Here is a 25806-nt window from a genome sequence, read left to right as displayed (position 1 = left end):
CACATGAGCTTTGGGCAAAAACAGCTCCTTCAACTGCAACAGTCACCAATGGTTAAGAAATATGAGGAGGCTTTAAAGACTTTCCATAACCTCATGAGCCTACCAAAGAGAGCCTGAAACTGATGAAATTTAATGAGGATGAACAGGATGAACATCTCTCACATACAACTATATGCTTTTACAGGAGGAACTAAAGGTGGAGACCATCAAATAAAAAACAAAACAAAACAAAAAAGGCAAAAACACAAAACAAACAAACAAAAAAGATGAAAAAAGTGAAGCAGCAAGAATGTTCAACATTTCTGTTTGCACTGGTGAGAGAGTGGCAGCAGGATTATGTGCTTTATATGGAGAATCAATTGTGAGTTATAGGTCAGGACCATAAATGTTTGAAAGGCATCCTTCCAAAGAATTGCCACATCTGTCTGTCTGGTTAAAAAGACGAAGCTAATACCTGGATAATTTGTGACAGGGCTGTAAATTTAAAGGCAATGGTGACCAGGACTTGTGATATTAGATTAAAAGAAACATTTTCAAAAGTTTGGCACTGTGCTAATTTACGTTTCTGATTTGGAAAAAAATAACAAAAAATATATATTTACATGGATTTCTATTATGGTAAAGAGTAGATATGTCTGCCGCCAGAGTTGAAAGTGTAGGAAACTCACTTTTGAGAATTTATGCAACAACACAATAGGCTAATATGTTTCCAGATTCTGCTACAAAGAAGATGATTGGCTTTTTGGAAGTGACCACTATCTTTGGTATTTTTGAATTCTCCCATAACTTTCTAATTCTTTGTGATTCTTGGTGTCCACGCTGCGCCCACCCACCATGCAGGGTGGTGGCAATACCCAGTCAGCCTTTTAGGTCTCCGGGGTAAAAAGGTTTAACAATTCAGAAGTTGGAAAATAAATACAAATATTACTTAAGAATGGGTATGTTAAGCTACAATGACAAAATATTTCATTATGCAGATGGTAAAGTCTTATGGTAAAGTCAAAAAAAATGAATAGTAGTGGGTAAAAAAATGAAATTGAGAATCAGTGCGAGAAAAGTCACAAACTCAAGCTGGAGAGCCTCACAGATTTATTAAGTAATTTTCACAGATGAAAATGCACTCTCTAATGAATCACATAATGGGACCTTGTCTGCATCAGGCATCTTTTCAATACTGGCAAACACTGCTGGGCTTAGGTGTGGGTTAGTGTCCGAGAAAGGCAGGACAATTTCCTGGGCCATTATCACAAAGGCTCAAATGGCTCAAAAGGCTCACTGTTTAAAAGCAGCTTTATTTTGATATCAGAAAATGTTAACATGACCTGCAAGCAGATCTGCACTAAAGTACACAGAGTAAGGAAACAGATTGCATGTGCCAGGTTGTACCATTCAAATGCTTAATACTTAAATAGTACAAATACTTGCTGCATTTATCAATCTGAACACCTGGTGCTAAAAACATTCAAATGTACACAGAGCACGTCCTTTGAAAAAAGTTGGGTGGTAAACAGAAAGTGATTCATTTGTTGTGCGTTTGTTAGCATGAGAGAAGAATTTGTCTTGCATAATTAAAGGAACAACGCCGTAGCCGAACAAAGGGTGCTGCCATCGAAATCAAGATTTCAAAACTGAAAAGTCAAAGAAAGATGTAATAACAACACAAGCAGTATCTGTCAATGATCTCAAAAAACAAAACAAAACAAACAAAAACCATCAATGACAGCTTATCAAGTAAAGATGTTGCAACCTCATCCACCTCCAAGAATTCAAATCACAGATTATCATTCTCAATAAAGTGTTTGACAAAGGAGCTCTGAGAATATTTCCTCTTTAAAAAAAAAAAGTTTGCATAAAAGTTGGACTCGAGTGTCTGTGTGGGAATAATTAACAGCTCCAGACATTGTACACAAGGCTGAGATTATGCATGAATGTTAATTTCCACATCTGTTTGATATTTGAGGAAAGACACAGTAACAGATGGATGGAAGAGGGATTTGTCGAAACCAACTTCAAACTGTGATGACCTGCACTCCTTGCCAATTTATTGAGGGCAATGTGTCCTCTACAGGGGTTCTTACAAGCCCTCCCAAGTTTATGCACTGTGTCACTTGGCAGTGAGACTTGGGCCACATGGTTTTAAGTGGGAGCAGAAAATTAAGTCAACAGAGACATGAACTGTCATCAATATTGATAATAGTGTGCCTCATTTAAATGCAGGCAGAAAACTGCATTTAGCAATGAGGTCAAGCGATGATCACAACACCATAAATCGACGTGAGTAGGCGAGTGTCTGTTTGTGTTTACTCTGAATTACAGCAGCTTGTGTGGCCTGCCTTAGTAAGTATATGAGAGCGATATACCTGATGAATTAGCCTCATACGGTATAATTTGGCTGTTTTGTTTTTTTTCTCCCAGCCAGCGAAGCAGCTATTTAAACAGATGATGTTATTATAAAGACAAATAAGTGAGAAACGTCTCTTAAAACGTCAAAAATATTCACGGCAGAAAAAGGCTAAACGAACTTTTGTCATTTATACCGTTAAATTACCAATAAAACAGCCGAATGTCAAAATTTATCCACTTTCATCATGAATACGCACAGCCGCACATAAACCTAAGCAGCGTGTCCAGGGAACACTATATTCTTGTGAGAAAGGAAGGCAGAGATCATTTATTGACAACCTACTTAGCTAAAGGAAGGCAACCAACAGAGTGTGAAAACAAGACAACCATACTGAGTACAAGAGCTTATGCAAGACAAGTAATATACCCTACATGGTTTGTGCATACTGTATTAGCTTGTAGTTAAGGTTGAGTTTCAGACTGTTGAGAACTTCATTATCCTGAACTGGCGCTGGAGACATTTTTCAAACTTTACTGCTAGAAGCTGTGTGACAAAAATAAATACTTGCAAATCTAGACAGAAGGGATTTGTCTTTATACTCATCGAGTGTATTGGATATATCGCCCACCCCTGGTTGAGCATATGTGAAAAGTAGAGCTCCTGGTTAGATTCCACCCACTATTTCCTGCATCATCCCCCCTTGTTCTTTGCTGTCTGCTCTCTACTGCCCTACCAAATAAAGGCTAAAAACTACCCCCCACCAAAAAAAAGAAAATCTGATTTTTACCTTCAGATTTCAAGTGTGAAATACTGGCAAGCTCAAATCATATGAAAATATACTCCACAAGCTGCTGAACTTTTAAGTTAAATGCTGGCAAATGAGGCCCCCCAAAGAAGCTCACATCAATGAATCAATGTTGCACAAAAAAACATTTCAGTTCTGCACTTGAAAAAGATTAAATACTCATTTCTGTGCCGTGTACACTGTGCAGTGCATATCAAACATTTCACCTGATTATAAATTTGTTCTCTGGGTGTGATTTATTGTATGTGAATCAGGCACTGAATGCAGCATCATTGATTGTTTTAGAGACACTGCTTACCTGAAACTATGAAATCAAACATCACAGTATATTATATTTGTAGGAAATTTCTGGATGGAAGATATTGAAACAAGGGTCATTTTGGGATTTGTACCTAAAGTCGGCCTTACTAAAATTGTTCTCCTATAATAGATTTCCTGCAGACAGACATTACGTACTGAAGGTCCAAGCTCTTGCCTTTAGTTCTGTTCCATCGCTGACATTGTTCTGGTTGTACAGCTTAAAGTAGACTTATTATGCCTTTCCCCATTTTCTCTCATACAGACACTGTTTCAATAGTGGATTCTTATATTAAATATGGCCCAAGTTCCAAATAATGAGGTCAGTATATTACAAATAACTCCTTTGTGCCAAAAGCACAGTCTTCAGTCTGCCCTAAAAGCTCTGTTTTCAACAGTTTTTAATGCCATTAGGTCTGTATAACATCAAAAACAGGTGATATTGTTAATATGGTCCTCACAGCCACAGCTGTGAGCACAACCGCTAAACAGTTAAAACCTTCTGTTTATAAGAGGCAGCTAATCAAAAGAAAGCTGGCTTAAAGGAAAAGCTAAAGCAGCTTGTTTTAGACAGGATGAACTGAACAGCTGCACCAGGGCTGGTTGTAGATAGATGCATATTTCCTTTCCAACTGCAAATCAAATCAAGCTACCCTGCTAAAGTCAAAGAAACATAAAGATATAGAACTGGAAAAGAGCATAAACTATACTTTTGAATCTGTTACACTAGCAGACAAAGCAAAACACACTGAAAAATGTGTCTACAAATCAACTACCCTCTGGAACGCTGAGCTCTCTTAAATTAACCTAACACAAAGTCTAATCAGTTAATGACTTTCTGTGCAGTCTAAGGAGAGAGGGAGAGGGATAGCTGATGAGCTGACAGCTGTCCAAAGGATATAGGCCAGTGCTGATCCTATTCCATGTTCACTCTCTGTGTTCTAGGGTTTGATGGGAGGGCTTGGATCATTTTCTTTTTAATGAACTGGACGTGTTAAGCAATCTGTGAGAGACTGGCAGTTGGGCCTCTTTGGAGGGGTAAGTGTTTCTGGGATGTTGTGGCACACCATTGATAATCTGACATTGATTTGGATTAGCCAACAGCACCGCATCTGGATTTGTAAGATGAATCCACACAGAATTCAGGCCTTTTCTGGGCTAATGCATAAATCAGACTAAAACAATAAGAAATGATGACCTTAAATCATTGTCATGAATTGAGCCATGCAGTCATTTAACCCTGGAGAACCCATGGGGTCAAATTTGACCCCATGGTTTCCCTAGAAAACCAATGGGGTCGGATCTGACCCCATGGGTTCTCCAGGGTTAAATTCATATATAAACTCCTGCAAGTAAATTTTTATGTTCCGCGTCCCCATTTGCCCGTGAAAAGTCACGTTTAAAATCTAAATTTCAATTTCATCCTCAATCACCTGCATTGCTCTGTATGCACCTGTCAACTCCTGGGACTTCTATTTTCTGACAACACCTGCTGCACAACTGAACAGCAGAGCATAATCCTGATGCAAAAATCACTCTCTAATATTCCCAGACCTTACCGTGCTTCAGTGGTGGGGAGGCTAATCCACTCATTTTTTGATAGCCACAGAATTGAGTCTACCTTTCACCTCTGTGCGCTTTGATATCTCTGAGCCCCCTGGCTGTGAATTTTTTGTCTGAAGCCACACTAGTTTCTGTTCTCACATATTTGCAGGAAACACTGGTCAGCATAATGAGCGAGCATATCCCTGGACTCCATGATAATTTCAGACACAATTAGCCACATTAGCCTCTGCTCTCAGCAGGCCATTACAAAATAGGCTATTATTCTGGGTGCTATAATAACACCAAGAATATGGCTTCCACATGATAAGTCAAGTGTAGGGTATGTTTGAGGACGCGGTGTTCAAGCTTTACAGAGTGAGCACTTAGCAAGAGAGGCAGAACAGTAAGAGAAGAAGAAAACAGACCCTGACTGCTGGATATACAATTAGGGTCGTGGTGTTATATTATTCATGCAAGAAGGCATATAGAGAGTTGAGATGCTTTAAGAAACATCAGTTTCCATTAGTGTATCTGTGGCACCCTTTATACCCCCATTAACCTGCTCCAACAACAATTAATCTTCTGTGATGGACTTTCTGTGCTGTTTAGAGATTTTACAGGGACACATATCTGAAATGAAATCAGATGCCCTAAATGAAGGGATTCTGTTAAAAAATGCTTTGTTTCCTCACATTTTTCAAGTTCAACTGCATCTGAGTTGTTTCATTTAAAATTCAATGAGGTAACGTACAGAAACAAAGTTAGAAAGTTGTCTCTGTCCAAATATTTATGGACCTAACTGTAAAATCCACATAATGAACAAATAAAAAATGTAAACATTCTAATGACAGACCATATCTGAGTTTTCTAGCTTTGTAAAACTAATGAATATTTTTGGCTCATGATTTTTTTTTTTTTTTTTTTTTTGTCTTGCTGTCAAAACAACTGCAGGGGAATTTTAATGTGACCGGAGGAAAAACAACACATGATATGAATGGTGTGTGGTGAGACAAACATTTCATTGTTGAGTCCTGAGCCATATTGTCCCTCCCCAAACTCCCTTTGGAAGGTTCATCAGATCACCAATCTCATTGCAGTCCCATGACACAAATCACACAGCACATCACCATCTGCACTGAGTTGTTTTTCTCAAGCACTCAAATCCTGCTCTTCCTGCATACTTTCCGATATTTCCACATAAAGCCACGGTTAACGTTCAAAAGCTGATGTGAAAAACAACATGTCGTGAAAATATTCTTCGCTGCAAATATTCTCTACAAATGTTTGCAGCAATGCTTTCCTTTGCCAGTTATTTCAACTCTGCCCTGAACCCTCCCAGACAGGAGAAACTTCGCTAATTAGATTTCCAATGGCTCACCGCAAAGACGCCGTGGTTGCAAATTGGAATTGGGATCAAGGAGCCTTGGACAATAATTGAAAGAACAACCCCCACAAGACACATAGGTGGATTCGAGATTTTAGGTAGATGCTGCACATGGTACAAGCCAGTTCACTGTAGTGTAGTTACAACCTAGATAAAAAGATCCTTAAACGTATTTTAACACATAAAAAGAAACACTGTTTATACTTATGTTCATGTTTATAATGCCACTTTCATTATTAAATCAGACTTCCAGTGTTACCTGTCGCTGGCCAGGCAGATGCTATGTACCAACACTTGACACAGCAGAGACATCGAAGATGGGGTGCTGAATACAAACATGTCAGCTAAAGGAACTGGGATTTTGGTGCTTTTCAAAAGGTCCTGCAGTGGCAAAAACAGAACGGCTCCAGGGGATCACTGTGGCAACATTTTAAAAAGTCCATTAGCATCACAGGTCGAAGAGGAGTGATGGCTGGCTTCTTGCATTTTACCAAGAATAGAAAATCAATGGTCCCTGTAGTCCTTTAGTTCTTGGATTAGTATGTCAACTGCCTGGTGTCAGTATAATGTAGTCTTATTCTCACAGTGTCTGCATTGTGCCATGGAAAAGAGAGGGCAAGATGGCATCCGGGATGAGACATGTCTGTCAGGGGAGGTTGGGACCCTCCTCGCCATCAATGCCACTCAGCCTGCTCCCAGGAAAGTGCTGCTTTAACCTCAGTGCCCGCAGAGTTCAGACAAGTGATGGGTTGTCCTGTTGCACAGGCCATCGATTGTCACCCCATGTCAGAAATCTCCATTCTCTTCTCATCACAGAATCCCCACGGACCAGAGTGTGGTTTGTACTTAAGCTTAGATGGTAGATCTTTAGAGAGCTGATATCAAAGTACAACCCCGCTGATGGAGAGAGAAAACAAACGTCTGGAAACTGTTTCCGTGATGAATAATGTACATTGTCAATTGTTCGAGCAAAAATGAGGATATTAGCGTCTTACTGAGCAGCATGGATTCAATAGGAATGGATAGATGATGCTGGCTAACACCAATTGCTTTGGGCATCACTCTTGGAGAAAAGTAGCCCTGCCTGCAGTCAGGTCTGCTCTCAGGACTTCTTTCTACAGACATCAAGTTGGCCAGACTTCACACAGGGGGATCTATGCAGGACTCAGACAGTGAGACGGTTCTCTGATCGATCTGCAAAACCGCTGCAGGCAACATCCATCGTCTTCATGTCTATTTGCAATGGGCGAAAAAAAGCCCAAAGGGCTATCAGTGGAAGAAGGATAAGGCTTGCACCAGTGAAATCCTCTTCAATCGTCTCCCTCCTGTTAATTATTTACATTCATCTTCAGGGAGGCCTATAATTCCACTAACATTCTGTGCTCCCTGTCAGTCAGGATCCACCTTCAATCTTCTGTAGTCCTTATGGCATTTAAATCGAGACTTACCTTGGGGTCTTCTAATCAAATAGATCAGCTTAAAATATGCTGGGCAGCATCTGTGCTAACCTAGCTCCCTCATCTCTTTCTCCTCTTCATATATAAAAGTGAATGTTAACTACCCCCTTCTCCTTTCAATCTCTCCGTCATCAATAATTCACAATGTTATTGAGAAACACTACCTGAACCCTGTATTGACAGAAATCCAAGCACTGTCATTCCCTCAAGGGCGTCATAATTGGATACCCCCAGAGGCCACTGATGAGAAATGCAGAGCAAAGGGGGAAAAGTGGGACGATTGTTGTTGTTTTCTCTATTTTGTGTTTCCAATTTTAACTTTCTATTTCAGGAACCCCAGTCTGACCTCACAGGTGAAGTCGGCAAACAAATCGAATAGAGGACTTTCCCTTGACTAGGTGTTTGAGGATCCCAATTATAACTACAAAAAGGAATCACTGAACTGTTGGTAAATTTATTTCCGTATTGCACTGTGTGAAATTTATTTAATTTGCGTTTGTTTGTTTGCTTGTTTTAGGGGCGAGGGGGCTGACTTAAATACATTATAAAGGACAAACCAGTTTTAATTGATACCATCCTAAATGTTAAATCAGTGTTCTCCCTGTAAACTGATTCAACTGCATGGACATTATGGAAATACAACACCTCTGTTCTGATGCTGTACACATTGTTGTCTGCTCTGGTACTAAAGCAATGATGAAAGTGCTGATATAAAGGAGGAAAGAGCAGATATAATCTCCTGTCACAGTGCACTTTACACACCATCACGGTGCCTGTATCTGTCACGATTTGCACAAAACTGCTGACCTCTGGCAAGGGCATAAGAGATGCACAGGTTATCCAGGTAAAGCAGCCAACAATCCAGACGGGATCAAAATAAGCTAATAAAATGCTTCAATAAAATGTGGTGAGAATGATGTCAGCCATTAAAAAGGTTTGTTGTTGCCAGGTGATGGGCATTCAGACCAGAACTAAAGCTAAGACGCCACTGCCTGTGCTCTCAGTCAAAGCAAGCCAGGTGGTTAAAAGCTTTGGTGATGTTTATGCGTCCCCTAAGGTGAATAAACAAACTCATGGGAAGAGGAGCGCAAAGAGCTAAGAGGTTTGCCTGCAGCCATGTGGGTGTGCCTACACATTTATTTGTCATTTATTCATCTATTTATATCTACTTTTTTTTTATTTTATATCCTAAGCTGCACCATTCACACCAAGCAATACGTTGAGAAGACTGTGTATACAGTTTTCTAGAGGGGTGACTTGGCAGGCTGTGATTCAGCTGTCACTGCAGTAGGCAGTTAAAAAAAACAAAAAAACAGTAATCCTAGGAAACAAAAGCAAAACCTCATGCATAAGCAGAAGTATGCCAAGCTGGCCGAAATCACAACAAGAATGAGACTTTTTGTTGTGCAAACAGCAATACAAATAATGGGTTAGAAGCTTATCTTGCTTATGATCCTATTGTATACTCAACTGTTTTATTGCTAAAATATAAAAACCAACTGTGACTGTAGAGTGGGCGTGGGCTTTTAATCAGACAGCAGTGTAGGAAAAATCTGCTCTGTCATCAGATAAACAAGCAGAGCGGTGAGGTTTATATAAGGAAGACTGAATTTAAAAAAGACCCCCATGAGGTACAAGTGTACATAAAAATCCTCATACTCATGGTTTTCTCACAACAAATGCAAAGACATGAAAAAGACCTAGGCAATCAATACTTCAAAGGTTTTCCTTGCATTTTCATGATTTGACAAGACTCAATCAGTGCTAAAACCTGCACCACTGATAAAATGAGTCAGAAGATGGGCAATCTTTTTTTTGCTTGCTGTTGCTGAGGATGCTTCAACCGAGGACCACCACTGTAGAGGACTTCACAGTGGCTTTGTGTCCATTAACTCGGCAGCGGACGAAAAGAGAGTGCGAGTTCTCTATTAACACAGAGGTTCTTTGATCTCCATCTCCCCTGTGGTACCAATTAGTTTGCTGCACCGTTTGCATTTCAAACTCTTCACACTTCCTATTTTGAAAGACATCCTGCATGAATTATCAATCTACCACAACTTTTGTTCCCTCTTGGTAAAAAGTGAGTTTTGAGAGGGATCTTTCTAAAGTTCGGGTCACTCAAATGAGGGGTTGCTGGGAAAGCTGAGAGGCATAAGGTATCCGTTACTCGTTTTCCGCAACCAATCAACTGTGTTTTCACCCTGTGTGGAAATGTTTTTATTTCACTATCATGCAATGAGGGGAGCGCCTGACCATTTCTCTTAGTCTTGACAAAAGAAGAGGTCACAATTTCAGCTGTGCCAAAGCTGATATTTATAGTCAAAAGATAAAACGGAGCAAGGCAGAGTAGTTGAGAATTGATCAAAGGAAGATAAATAGCTGTGAAGATTCTTCCACTGCCTTTATCCCTTGTTAGCGGAGGCAATCACACAACCGTCACCGAGAAGATCCATCGCCGTCACATTATCCCAACAAGATTACAAGGAATGGGGGGGAGGGAAGCTAGCAAGGGAATGTGTGACAAAAGTACATTTTGTGAATTTTGGTTAAGGAAGAACAAAAGCAGCGGGCCCTGCTTTTATAAATGAATGATTTTTGCAATCTGACTGGTCGATGCTGATGAAGGGAAATATAAATCAAGGCTAAGAGTGAGGCTTCTTGGCGAGAGTGCTGCACAGAGATAATGGCATCATCATGCCTGTGTGGCTCACTGTTCCTGGGAAGATTAAATACTTTATCATTGTCTTTGGGACAAACATTCTCCGTACGCAAGCATGCATCCAATTATTAGATGCCTTTTCCACTCAAACCCAACATCCATGTGTCAGCTTCATCCCATACTAGGAGAAAAGGGAGAGATGAAAAGAGACAGCAGTCTTATCATGACAGTGCTACCTTTCAGGGCAGTAGCCCACGGTGGCAGCTGACCTCACTTTTATTACCACCGTCTCACACTGATGATATCATCTTAACACATACTGAAAGACCCAGAAGCTTTCAGGCGCAGTTTATCTCATTTTATGGCTGTAAAAACTCCGTCTTGCCCAAGTCAATGGCCACGGGCTAGCATACACCAAGGAGCAGTGTGGCTCCTTTCACCTCATCAAAGGCTCCAGTGTGTCATGGAACAAGAAAGGAAGTTAGCAGGAGCTGGGACATCAAACAGGGAAATGGGACATGAATAGTGACAGTAAAAAGACAGAAATCTCAATGAGGAGGAGGAGGAGGAGTTGGCAGAGGGGGAGATGACAGTATCTCACAGATCACTGATCTGGAATCAGATACGCAATCAATTCCACCACTCAGTTTCAGGTTAGCAGGTCCTGCTTCAACACCAAATTACTAACAGGCCTAAATTACTTTAATGATTACTTACAGTAGCCAAATGACACAAATGTATAACGACCCTCGACACACTGCAATATACAACTAACCAGCTTTGGGCTCAATCCCTTGTTGGATGATTCCCTAAAAATTTCCACTGGGATTAATTAAGTACTTTGAGCATGAGCTACAAGAGTCAAAACAACACAACATAAGTGATGGAAAATTTCCAAGATTTAAGAAATGAGGAACTACTGCAAAGTAACAGATTGCAATTCTTGACCTCTTTTTAGTAGAAACAGAGAATCTCAACTTTACCGCTTTGCTGGGTTAAATGGGTTTTACCACAATTAAACCCTTAAAAGCTACAGCAGTTTTAAAAATAACATCCATCTAATGTCCCCTTGCAGCTTAGGTAGTCTCAGATGGATACACAAAAACAAAGTAACACTCATGTTAATGACTAAGACACTCCCCCAGTGTTTCTTTTAATGAAAACAGTGGAGGCCAATAGATTAATCACTTCTGACAGAATAAACGAATGTTTCTGCATGGCTAGATTGGCTGCATACATACATGTTGAGTAAGCTGACATTTTTTATGATTCCTCTAACTCATAGATTCTACATAACCTGAAAACAAGATGAAGTTATCACATAACTCGGCATTGCTCAGACAAACAGGGCTTGTACTGGTTATGTATCATATTTAGAAAGCAACCTTTCTGCTTAGCTGATTAGTCTTCTGCAATAAACCTGGTGACAAATGATCAGAACTACTTGCACCTCAAGTGATCCAAGTCATTTTCAGGTCCATTGGAGGCATACAGTACATCACTATGGTCGGCTCTCCTACAGACCATCTTTGTAGCACTATCCTGAATGGGACTGTTGGCTGCTTGCATTCCTGCATGGTTCTGAGTTGTGTGTTAAAGCTTGGCTTGGATCTCAGTATAGATAATGTAGCCTTCCAGCACTTAAGGAGGATAAGCCCTTATCTCTGTGTAAACACCTAACAGTCATTAGAGGCAACGGGGCTCCCATGGAAGTCAACTAATTACAGTTCCAATCATCATTCTTTCCAACATAAAGATCAATGCATTGGGCATTGTATTTATGATGACATTTTCACTACCTTGACATGATTAACTCCTGAAGTGAGCATTAATCTTTATTTAAATGAGACTTTTTTCCTAAAATGATGAGCTTAACTGAATTACTGAACACACATAAAAAATATGCCTCTTAATATCTGCTGCCTGGTGTCTAATTGTGTGAAAATCTGTGTTACCTTGACAGGCAGATCTCTAAAGCTTTTCGAGTCAAGAGTCCTCGTACAAAGCTCCATGTCACCCCACAAATAAAACAACAACACTTCATTGAGGTAGATCAAAGTAGTGCATGTAGCATTCATCTGTCAACTCCCCTCGCCATTCCTCAGCTGAAGAGTTCCACTCATCTGCATTTTTCAGTTTTTAGAGACAAGAGAAAAAACAGACACAAAGAGAATAAAAGAAGTTGAGAATAGACCAATTCACACTGGGAGGGTGGTGTATTAAAAAAAAAAAGACAGGAACACATAGATTAAAAGAGAGAGAGTCACACAAAGAAGGTCTTCTTTTACTGCTTCCCCCCCTGATTCTGCTTCCCCCCCGCCCCCTCCATCCTTCCACTAGGCTTGACCAGGCAGCTACAATAATAGAAAAGCAGAGGGACAAACGGGGCCATCTATAAAGGGGCTAGATACTGGCATGAGCATGCAGTTGAGCCTGGGTGGTGGTGTCATTAAGTGTGAGTGCGTGATAAATGCACTCTGCTTGTCGTATTTGAGATTCTCATTAGTCTGTGTTCAGGAGGAGACCTGGGGCCATTACTCTTGCAGCTGCCCTGACATGAGGCTGAAGGTGTCTGTATATGAGAGCAAAAGAAAGTGTGTACTTCGAGAGGAATTCTTGTATACATAGAGGCATTTTAGGTGATGTATGACACCTTTTGGTAGCCATAGTCAAAGGTCCTGTGTCCTCACACAACAGACAGGCATGCTGATTGTATGACTTGGAAGTCTTAATAGTCATAATTCACTTTCTTAATTATCACTTCCCACTGTGGTTTCTATTTAAATAACAAATTGGTCTTTGGTGAATATATTTTGTGTCACCTTTATACTATGTTAAAGGTGATACAAATTTTTTTTCATGTCTTATAATTTTACAAAGTCTCATAATGCAATTCAGCAAAGAAACAGCAGAAATAGAAGCTTGCGATTTAAAATATTTTCTATGTTCCCCGTTTAATTTTTTTGAACTAGATTTACAGTAGACACGCTACATTGACAATTTCTGGTGTTTTCTGAAGACTAAAGAGAAAATCACTGGCATGGTCCATAGGGTTAAGTGGTGTGATGACTCTCCATATCATTTCAAAGAACAAGACATTAGAATTTAAATCAATGTAGTTTGAGGTACCATGTCAATATTTGCATCAGTCTTACATTTTCCATGCAATCCCACCACTAACATCCCTGGGAGCATTCTCAGCCCTACTCACAATTCTCCTATAACATGAATGAAGACACAGGATCAGTCCAACCACAAACATCTCAAAATCTGAGGCTACGTGTTAACTTATTACAACAGCAAGTGTAACAACAGCTGACTCGTTAAACTTTAAACTGTATTTAAAGACCACGGTGTATGATAAACTACTTTTCCTATGAGTAATCGTGAATGTTACTTCCAAACAACCTTAAGTGGTACCCATAGGATAATAACTCTTCCAGCTTCTTTGGTATAATGATAGCAGTTAGCTATTATCTAGAAAACACGGTATGCGCAATAGTACTGTATGAAAATGTATTGTAAAAGCTGCCTGTGTCGCAAACTAACATAATGGCTCCTCAGTACCTTTGAATATAAATGTGTAAAAAGGCTATATGTCCCCAGGAAACATTAGCATATTAGCTGATGCTATGTAACAATATATAATTGCACATTTTATTCAAGTTTCTTTTCAGTTTGACGTGGGAGCTATGAAGAGGTAGCTTCCACTCTAGCTCGACAGCCTGCGTCAGTGGCTGTTAAAGTCGTCTGGACGTCTGGTCCAATCAATACTCAGAGACAAGCATCTGCCCAGGTCTCCTGTTACTGTACCTCTGTCTTCATAGCTGTCTCAGGCTGTTTTCCAGACGACCATGTGCTGCTGGCTCGGCAATGAGACTTATCACAGAATAACACAGGTAATGTGATGCCACACAGGCCGGCCGCTGACACTTTAATTTGTCACTGGCGATAGGGTTTGTCAAACTATTCCTGGAGTTCATCAGCCACCTGGCCTTATTTGCTCACTCCGTAGATGACTTTTCAGCCCTCTTGAGAAATCCTATTCGACAATGACCTTGATGCTCAACTGCTGCATATTTTTCATTATGTACGAGCCTCTGCGGAGCGAGTGCCATGTTGTTCTTCAATTGAAGACTATGTGCTGGGTACTGATGAAGCAGTATGAGAGCTATAAAAACTGATCCTCTTTCAGTAATTGACATCATTGCTTGCCTCAAAAACAAGAACAGCAATGAGACTGTTCAGATCTCAGAGGTGTAAAATCTCGGAAGATGAAAGCAGAGAAAAATTTGAACTCTGATTCAAACATTCAGGCAAGTCAAAATGAAAAAGAAAAAATTAAAGGTAAATAAAGAGACAGGTAGACTATTTCGAGTCTAGGAGAAACTCACTGAGATAACTGTAAAGTTTCTCAAAAATATGCATGAGCTAATTTAAACGCAAACCTGCACACCTCCAGAGGGACAGTGAAAGTGTTTGCAGGTTATCACTAGAGGAATATATCTGCATTATTTCTGAATCTTTGGCACTTATAACTTCATAATTTTTACAGTTCCTTTGATTTAAAAGTTTGTACATTTTTAAGCTGTGACATATTAACAAACAAGTGTTATAAATACATTTTCATGATTTGCATGATTTAATTAGAGCAAAGTCCATCCAAAGTCCAACTGTTCCCTGAAAAAGTGCAACAATTCCCTGAAAGTGACCTGAAAGTATAAAACAAAAGCCTGAGAGCAAATGCAAGCACTCTTGATGAACTCTTATGTGTACATGAGGAAGAACAGTTGTCATTTGTCTTTTTATGTTTGTTTATAAGACTTTGACATAGATTCACAGTATGCACCCAAACCTATAAACACTCTCTACAATGTGAAAACTGTGAGAGGTTTTTTTATACACTGAATTTTTAAACTTTGGACACTGGCAGAAGTTTGCAAACAAAAACGTCTTTAAAGCAATTGCAAAAGAGGTCCATATTTACTTTATGAAGAAACAAATTCAAGTTAAAAAGCTTTAGGAAAAAAGAATGCTGTAAATATATACCCGGAATAAAGGCTTTTATATATGTAACAATGGTTAATTTTAACTGTTCCCTTAAAGGATCCATTAGCCAACCTGAGAGTTGTAATACAAAATTCCCTAAAGCTTAAACTTGCACCAGGGGTCAGTTGAGGGCCATAGGCTGCAGTGCTCGAAGGTATACATGACAAGAAAGAAACGTGCCTGCTTCACCAAAGGGCATTCTGAAATTATTAAACTCTAACCTGAAGTCATACCTTTAAATTCCAATGTTCAACATGTTCAATCAGTTTTTGATTGCAGTGCAGTGCAGTGCAATGCTATGTATTGCACCCCAATCGAAAACTAAAAGCCTATACACAAATGAGGACTTTCTGCAGCAGAGCAATGAGGCAGATTCACTTTAATCTCCATGACTTTACTTCCTTGCTTCTGTCCCAGGGATTTGGTAGTACAGATCTCTTTTTTCTATGCTTAAGCCCTCCGGCCATATGCTACTGCCGCCCAGACTGTGACACAAAAGGCTTTTAATCAGTCTTCTCAATAACAGAGCACATTCTGTCATTAAAAACACAAGGCTTTGAGGCTTGCTTTAGTCTCTCCTTCAAGTCTTTTGGCTGAAGGCAGGTCTGAGACTGCTACATCTATTGCAGTTCTGTGGTTTACTGATCTACTTGCACTGGCTGAGACCTTAATACTGTCCACAGCACAATTCTCTGTGTTTTGATAAAGACCATAGCTAGACTACTCAAACTCTGAAGTCCATAATCACCAACCTGAACCCTTGTGTTGCATGCACACACTATATACCCTGTTGCAGACAAACCTGACACAAAAAATGTAATGAGAAACTAAACCTGTAGCCTGTATATTCAAGGATTTCCTGAATTAAAACAGGGCTTATGTGACAAATAACCAGTAGCAACCCTAGAATAATAACCATAGAACCCAAAATTGATGTGTTACAAGAAGAATTTCCTAGAGCACTGATTTTGGCACAAACAAAGACAAAAAAGTTTACAAAAAACCCCAAAACAAATTACTATTTCAAATTGGCGAGACAGTGTCAAGCTAACAAGTGCAAACAGCCGAAAGCTAAAAATCAGAGATCCTATTCCATCTCAAGCAGCTCTTTTGGATTCCAGCCAACTGTCCAAACAGATCAATTTTAATGTGCACAGGAGTTATCTGAAGGGTGAAAGTGACAGAACTTTAATGGGCAAATATATGAACTTTATTATAATTGAATTAATTTAGGTTTTGCCCTCAAAGTAAACATTATTCAATAGCATAGAGCATTACCATAAATTATGCTTAAATCTAGACCAACTCTAAAATAAGAGCCACTATTTTATGACCTTTACTTGTTGTTTAAGACAAAAAATATTACCAAACTGTTGACCCTTTGCTCATTTGAATTGTAATTATAAACAGCCTTGAGTCAAACTTTGGAGGGCTTCCTGACTTTCACCTCAACGTCAAGCAATCCAAAACCTTCATTATCCAAATTCACTTAATGTTTCCAACCTGAGCAGAAGGATAAAATTACTTAGAGATGTGAGAACTGGGATTGAAGTAAAGCGCACATCCACATCACTTGAATTTTGTTCTTGACACAGATGTTAAGCCTGAGTGGTGTACGGCAGGGCTGCAGCCATGTTTGCTGACATTGTAGAAGCAGTTACGCTCTTTCAGAGGGACTTCTTTCCCATTACAGGGAGATGATTTATTTAAACTTAGCTGCAGGTTTGTTTTTGCACTCTATGTTCTGGAAGCTTTTTGTTTCAGTGTGAATATGGCCAATGTGAACACGAGTCCTGGTTATGGGGAGTGAGGCCAGCAGACTGTTTGTTCTGACATTGAAAGAGCTGTTATCACAAACAGAGTTGTTTTCCTCCTCACAGCTTGCCGGCTGTGCTTAAGCACAGACACACAAATGCATTTGTATGCGTTCTTGTAACAAACTGACAAACTGGCTCCCGTCCAGCAACTCTGAGTGTCTAATAGCGTGTGGACATCTCATAAAACACTGCATGCTGTGTGAGGTTTGCACTTTTCTTTTTTTTTGCTAAGCTGGCTAGTTAAGCTAGCCCCAAGAAATTGCATCATTTCTGCTTTCCCATGTGAGGTTAATTAGCCATTGATAAATATAAAAGTCAGCAAAAAGTTGCTTTGAAGTCCAAATATTAGTCTGAGAGGTATGATTCAGAGAAAAGTCGATTTGGCTCTCTCTGTAGTTATAAAGCTCATCAAAACACTGTTGAATACCAGATTAAATAGTGATCTGTAAAAAGAATAATTCACTGCTTGAGGAAAATCATGAAAGGAGACTCTGCCATTTGAGATCTTTGCTCTACAGATGCCTGTTAGGGATGCAAGGAATACATTACATGTGCTGATCGATATTCCCTGCTTAGGGCTCGCGAGTTCACTGAATATTAAACAACCGTGGGAAAGTTATCCTGTCACGTTCCAGGTGAGGAGCGCTAAAGCCAGCAATTATCCCATCCTCTCGCCCACATACTGAATGCAGGCTTTTAATGAAAAGAAAATCGGATCCATTAACGATCCCCTTTCATTTGGAAAACCTGTACTTTTAATGGTTAACTCAATTTAGAGCCATATGTGACTAGCAGATTGCTTTCCCTTACAAAAGACATGTTTATATTCTAACAGTGGCAATCATGGCTAAGAACTTTAAATCAGACTAATTACAAATGACTGATATTTGCATGGTGGTTTTTAATGTACTAGCACCGGGGTGTTTTATTGAGGCACCCAAAGGACATTAATACATACTCCCAAATGTTTTCTGCAAATCAGCAGAAGGTTTACTTACATCAGGCAGACTGTCGCCAAGGGAACTAGGGGATTGAGGGTCAGTTCGGTCTAGAATTCCGTGACATGGTTTTCCAGGTTTCTCATGATCAGTTAGGTCATGCAGGTGTGCATGAGTGCATCCTCACATACGTTTTTTGGCGACGATTGAAATGTCACAGCCTACATAAAGCCATATGACACAAGCCAAGGCTCAAGTAAGCCTAACCACATAGTGAAGTCTGCCTTGCGCGCATACTGTGCACAATTTAAGCGTGACTGGGAGGAGGGTTTGCCTTGTTGTTGCAGGATGAATAGAAGCCGACGAGGGAGAGTTTGGTATCCACCCAGAGAAGAATTAGAAGCTTTTATGATCAGCGTGTGGAGAGAGAGAGAGGCGTTTTTCTCCCTGGAGATCAGATGTTAGCCTGTTGCCAATTCTAAGTTCCCTATTATAGATGACGTTTGCTGGCCTGTGCGCAGTTTTGGAGAATGGTTTCAAATCAGAATTATCTGATCACACTGCTTCTAAGCAGCTTTGTCATGTAACTCTACTGAAGCCATATAAGAGTCAGCTGAGGGAACATAACATAGATGTAAAGACTTAAAATCCAATCACATGTTTTTACTGGGTTTATCTTGTCTGACGAAAATATCTTGACGTTCCAGTTCTAGTTGGGCATTGCTATGTTTGTCCAAGTCTGACAACATGCCAAGACTCTGTACAGACTCCTACTCCTACCCTCTACCGTGTATTGAAGATTGTATCGATCAAGTAGGGGCAGAAAAGTTTGTCAGTAAATTTGATTTTCTGAACCGCTGCTTCAGGAAATCCTGTCATTGATCTGGCCTTTACAGTGTTTTGGCGTGTACGTGAATTCAGTACTTGTTGTGATTTTTACAGACCGCAATCCATTAACCTTTCTCAGTTCTCTGCAGTTTCCCAATCAAACACTGGTTCGTTGGACATTTCATCAGCCTTACGCTAATATAAGACATATGTTGCACTGTCTTTCTATCTGATGGTATCTATGCCATCTCCACTCTAAAGAATTTTAGTAGTTTAACTGTTAACCTGCCCTTGACCCTTTACCTTTTTGCTCAAGGGTCAAGAGTGCCAACATTATAAAGTACGTTTGCTTCATTTTTTAATTTTACACCGATTCTACACAGATATTCTCTTGTGTATCTACACATAATTTAAGCTAAGATGAGTATATTTTGATGCAGCTACAAAGAAAACCCAATTGGGGAACAAATTTAATATCCCTTGGATAGCCTAATGAGCAATGCCAGTCCTGTCAGGAAAACTATCATTTTACCAGAAGTCATGTTGCAATAAAAAACACCCATGGGGTTTTTAGTTGAGTTGCAGCAAAGCCTCATGGGCAAACATTGTTAAGACAGCAGCTCTGTAAATAGAACAGCTGGTTGACACGTACAGTACACCGGCAAAGCTATGCCTATCGTAGGCTCTTTTTTAGGGCTCCCCGACTCTCATCGGCCTACCATTAGTCTGAGCTCTGTCTCTCTGTCAAAATCCCTGAGCATCCCTTTGCCTCTCTGAGCGGATCCAAGCAAAGAGCCTATGACAGTTAGCGAGCGCCTCCACTGCACACATCATTGATACTAATGGGGAGGGAAGGCTGGTGTAGTGTGGCATGTGGAACAAAGTTTGTTGGGGTGTGTGTGTAGGCATACGTGTGTGTGCATGAACGTATGCGCTAACCAAAGTCAGGATTACACAAGTGAAGCACGTTTGGCTGCTCTGTGGCACAGAGATCAGTTCATGTCGTTACAGCAAATGGCATGACAACCAGTCTCCTCCCCATCACCATCTGCCAATTTGTCACAGCACATCCAAGTGTGGCCATGCCTTCATTTAACACTGAACAAGAGCGCAAGTCAGGAATGAAGATGGGAAAAAGGGTAAGGAGGAGAAAATTAGGGCACTGACAAAGACTCAAGCCCTCGAGACATGCAGTGAGAGAGGTCAACTGAAGTTTATCACAGGGCAAAGACAAAGAAATATACACGGGGGGCATCCTGGTGACTCCAGTACAAACCACATTGCAACACCCTGGGCTAAAACGTGGGCCAGCACGTATGTCACATCTTCTCCCTAACCATTTGAGTTTTTAGGAAAAGGCAAAAACAAACTTAAAAAAAAAAATCCACAATTTAATTTTAAAATAAAAAGGAGGAAACAGAGACAGCTGCATTCTCAGTGTGTTACTGATTTAGAGACAGCTTTCCTTATTTGTAGCTGAAAAGACAGGTGCTAAAACTAGGGTCATGCAGAGAAGTGATGGGGTGGAAAAGAATGTTAATCTGTTATCTGAATAAACTGGAAAAAAATAGACAACAATTCTAAAATGTTAACCCCTCTGTGATTTTCATTCATATCACGCAGGTTCGAAAATTTAGCTCAGTGCCCTGCTTGTAAAGTTGTACAAATTAAGACAGAGGGCAGGATTTGCCTGCAGCTTTCGGCTGTTATAGTTTGGCATGCAAAGACCCTTTTGGTTTTTCTTGCAAAACTATGTGGGCCATGAACAAATGTTCATACATCTAAACTATGCATCGAACTATGCTTCACAGCGCCAGCACTGTGGAGTGAGTAGGTGACAAGATATGAAAGCAATGCCAGTCACTCTCTTTCTGCCCCCATCTCTCTCTCTCTCTCGCTCACATTTTTGGCACGATAATACCGCTATTCAACAGAGTGGTCTGATCATGTTTCACGCCTTTGCACCCGCACTGACTGCTGTTCTGTCCCATTTCACCCTTTTTGATACGTCTTTGTGTCATCAATAATGACAGGCAGAAAATGGGTGTCCACATCGGGGCCCCTCATGCCACCGTGATGCCAGTGATCCGGTTCAACACCAACAACCTAATTCCTACAAACTCAACCTTCTAACCAAGCTATCATGTATTGTTTCCCTGCTGTCAGCACAGCACAACGCAAGAGCGGTGGGCTCCTATTCATTCTGACTGACGCGCAACACCCTACAATGGTCCCGTGCTGCACATATGCAGAGCCAGCCAAAAGAGGGATCACACAACAGTGGAGCTTTGAAAGGTGGTATGAATAAAGAGATCAAGAGTCCAACATGAGCATTCATAGTGTCAGATCATCGTAAATAACAGCTCGTGGGGACAAAGCCTCTGCCAACCCCAGGAAAACAATGTGTTCGAGTTACAAACGATTTTTACACGTTTATTTGTCTACCTGTTTCTGTGAGGCAGAGCTTTGCTTGAAAGCCCTCGAGTCGTTTTGCTTTTGGAAAAACACAAAATGAAATCATGACCTGCACTGCCTCATACAATCAAGCTCTTAACTGCCAAATGGTTTTCTCTTATTACTATGGCCAATGTGAGCCTCACAGGGTATGAACTTTATGCACACAAATTCATGGCAGACAAACATGTCATCATTTCCCACATTCATCAGCAATACACAAAATTGTGTGAAATTATGCTTCTGAAAGAGTTTACAGCATGCACAGACATTTCAGAGGAAAAGCCTGTTCTAACGTTTGAGTCTAAGGTTTATTTTTTAGCACCTGACGGCTCTTTTTTGCTTCTCATCCATAAACACTCTGCATAATCTTTCACGTGATTCAGTTTATTTTGAAAAGTCTCAACAGGATCTTGAGCTTTATTCTGAAAGGTTTATGTGGTAAATAAACAAGCGGACACGCGATGGTTTTACCGTCGTTGTTGCTAACGACAACGCATAAAAACAGGCTCTTGTCCGTCTGTAGTGTGCTTATATTAAATATAAGAGAAAGAGAGAACTTTAAGAAATTAATATAGCCACTACAGTGACCATCAAAACGATGAATAAATATTGCCGTAAACAGTTTATTTTGCGACACCATGAAACAAACGATAGCGTAAAATGAAACGATAGACGTTTTTATATCGTCATCCGATATATATCGTTATATCGAACAGCCCTACATTGATTGCTTATTAAATCTTAAATACTGAACACAGCAAAATGCAAAGGAGTGAAATCAGGTGTCCAGGAGCCCTTACTCAAGTACAATGCTGGAAATATCCTGAGATATTATCCTGATTACAGATTGGGAATTCCTTAACCCAAAATGAAGGGAAAAATTTAAATCAAGGGAAAGCTAAAACTGAACTTACAAAGGTGTTTGTCACATCCAGCAATCCACCAATCTCTGCTCCCCCTTCGTCCCTCGGGAAAGGACCTCGGCAGCCGTGTGCAGAAGGGGTTATGAAGATAAGGTGTTTGCAGGGTCTTCAAGGATTAAAAGTCTCTTTGAGGTCTTCCATTCAAAAAGCGTTCAATCTTCAGTGAACTTCCTCTGAAAGCAAACAGAGAAAAAAAAATGAGAATGTAAAGCAGAATAAAGTCAGCTGCACTGCAAACACACTGCCGAAAAACCTCTGGGGTTCCTTAAACGGGGCCACTGACCCAAAGAGATCCCACAGAGAGGGGCTCTATGTCCTCTCAGTGTAAACTCCTCAGTCCCTCTGCTGTCATAACATCACAACCAACACAAGCAGAAATGGAAGCAGATGTGCTGGTATAGGCAAGCAGCTTCATGTTGCTTATAGACCACATTGCTCTTTCCCTGTCCTGTATTTTCATTCCCTCTTTCAATTTTATGATTTATGAGTGTGCATTCACTGTGTTATAAAACAAACAATATCAAAGTATGTATACCATTTAAAAAAAACAGAAAGACAAATTCATGATTATTCAGCACAAATGCACAAACCTCTGCCCACACTCTCTGCATATATACACAAAATGTGGACCAAATGCACCTTGTGGTTTTAAACGTGCCCACGCTTATGGTAAACTGTGTGGGAACTTCATCCAAAACTTGGTTTTGTAACATACAATATGGAGGTAAGACTATGTAGAACAACAGGACTGATGCACCTCCAAATATTAGCTGCAAAATAATAAAGCGGAGCAACGATGGTATAAAAATACAGCTGAACCTAACACACCCGCACTTTATTTCTGATCTGCATAACCTTGTTACCCCAGCATTAACCATGCAAATAAGTTTGTTTTTTTCATACTTTGTAGCAGATATTTAGGAGCTTTACTATTTGTCATGTTTGCTGGGAGCTTTTTCACATCTATCTAGGCTTGTCAGAACTTTGAAACTTTCTTCATTCGCCTGAAGCCCCTCTCTGTTCTCAAGAGACTCATTCATGCAACACAGCTGGGGGTTTAAACCAGTGCTGCTCTGTAGTTAGTTCATCTCGCCAACTGCACAGTCATTCTTTACCCAACCTCCCCATAGCAAAACCACAATCGCACTGAAGAGAATTCATGACAGATGAACTTCCTTGTAAATCCATTATCCCAAATTCAGCTCCCCGCACACACACACACAAAAAGTCATCTCAGATAACCAGCGATGACTAATGGAAAGTGCACGAATTCCCGTAACTGAGCTTACCTCCTAAGAAAATGACTTCTTAATCTATATAAACCTACATACACATGGCACTTGAGTAAAAAAAGGGGGGGGAAGAGGTTGTGACCGCAGAGTGAGTCCTCAAATCCTTAGCCACGGATAAAGCCTGTCCACTGACTCACTCACACAGCGCAGCAGATGAGCTGCATTGCTTTCCCAATCCCTCCCGAATGAGGCAGCCGACTGCAGCTGCTGTGAGCTCAACACCAATGCTCACTCCCATCATAGATTCATAAAGCCACTGAAGGCTTGTAAATACTTAACAACCCCAGCCTTCCGCAAATTAAGCAGAGTGGTGTGACAGCTTTGGCACGCTGGTTTGTGGTGACTTAACCTGTGTGGTGTAAAGGCAGGAGGCCGTGTTATACTCTAAACACATGGCTGGTTAGTTTAAATGTTATGGCCACTATGCCAAATGACACTCTGTTTGAGTCACGGGAAGTGGCCTGTTGAAGTAAAGAATGATGTCAGCTTTAAAAAGAACAAAAAGAACCTCTGACCACTCCTTTCCAGCCTCCCACCCATCAGTCATGTTGTGGACAGGCTGCAGTCATCTTTTTTGTCAAAAATCATCTCCGTCAAAAATATTAAGCAACAATAATAATGATTATTTTTCCCCAACACATACTGTGCATGCAGAAGGGTGACAAATGAAAGAAATATGTTTAAAATAAGGTGTTAGTCATCCAAAACACCTTGAATACGCCTGCCTAAGAGAATTAAACTGTTATCTAGTGGCACTGATCACCTGCTTAATTTCTTTTGTTTAATGTGCAACTTTATTTGAAATAAAGCTGAAACTAATACAAATTATGTTAAAATTACTTGTTTTGTCCAACCACAAAGCCCACATTTACCCCATTTATACAGTAATAATAATAATAATAATAATAATAATAATAATAATAATAATAATAAAGTTGTCATTTCAGCTTTAAACTGACTAATGATTTTAAGGGTAGGGCTTCATCTCAAACAAAAGGGATATTCTCAAAAACATCCATGTCACACAAGCCTCAACTTGTCATTCTCAAAAACAACCTGTAGTCTGGATGACCGACATGATTAACAGCCACTGGCACAGAGGTTAGATAAATTAGTATCAGCAGATTCAGTTAAAGAGGACACAGGGTGAAGTTTTGTTGTTCTGCGCAACTGTTTTCCCACCCAGTCTAGGCAGAGTAGGTTCCAGTATTGATTAGAGTGAATGAGATCAGCTGGTGGGGCTGCTACGAGGCTCCATAACTTCAGCTGCTGGGTCTATTAGACTGGGTGCTCATATAGCGCATGGGAGATGAAGGATAATGTTGCCGTGATTGTTTTATTGCCACACTGCGATCACTGTGCCCCGGCATTAGCGGCGTTCTATAATTTCTAATCTCATTTTCTAGAAATAGTCCCGCAGAGAGGCCCCCGTATCCTGCCATAATAGTTTTGAGGTGAGCCCCATTTACCAAATGAGCTTTTCAGAGCACAACATTCCCATTAACACCACTCATACAATCCCTCTTCTCCTTCAAATGTGCACCATGAGCTTCTCCACAGACTCAATGCACCAGCGAGCAAATATTTCATTTTTAGAAGTTTTGCATCTAGTCAGTCTCCCGTGAGCAAGTTGGCAAAATCTTTCCGTTACCAAAATTATGCTAAATCCCACTGAACGGATTTCACTGCGACACACCACACGACGACACACCACATTCCTGTCTACAATCCCACTACGCTGGAAACTTCCCTGCAGTCCTTGCAGTGCTCGCTTGGTTATGGTAGTGATCAATGGCCCCCTGGCAGTGGGCGTTCGGGGGGGGGTCTAGGGGTACAGGAATGGTGGTATTAATAATGCAAGGTCCAGGCCTGTCATATCCTCCATTAGCGCAGAGGAGGCGGGAGGCCTAAAGGCTGATTGATTACTAATTAGATTAATTGCTGTCTTTTAGAAAAGGAGGAGAAAGTAATAGACCGGAGTCCTGACAAGTGTGATCTGTTGGAGCCAGGA

General features: G+C 40.4%; 1 protein-coding gene across 4 annotated transcripts in view; it reads right to left on the bottom strand.

Moving 5' to 3' along the window:
- The window catches only part of sema6cb (semaphorin 6Cb), a 150814-nt gene that overhangs the window by 64990 nt on the left and 60018 nt on the right, over positions 1-25806 (bottom strand). For all 4 annotated transcript variants that reach the window (XM_063485546.1, XM_063485548.1, XM_063485549.1 and 1 more), the window contains one exon: positions 22495-22676. The gene's annotated coding sequence lies outside the window, so the exon portion shown is untranslated. The remainder of the gene's footprint in view (positions 1-22494; positions 22677-25806) is intronic.

Source organism: Pelmatolapia mariae, linkage group LG10_11, assembly GCF_036321145.2.
Source record: "Pelmatolapia mariae isolate MD_Pm_ZW linkage group LG10_11, Pm_UMD_F_2, whole genome shotgun sequence".
NCBI classification, from domain to species: Eukaryota; Metazoa; Chordata; class Actinopteri; order Cichliformes; family Cichlidae; genus Pelmatolapia; species Pelmatolapia mariae.
The sequence above is the reverse complement of the archived record's forward strand: the minus strand, read 5'-3'. Positions and strand labels throughout refer to the sequence as shown.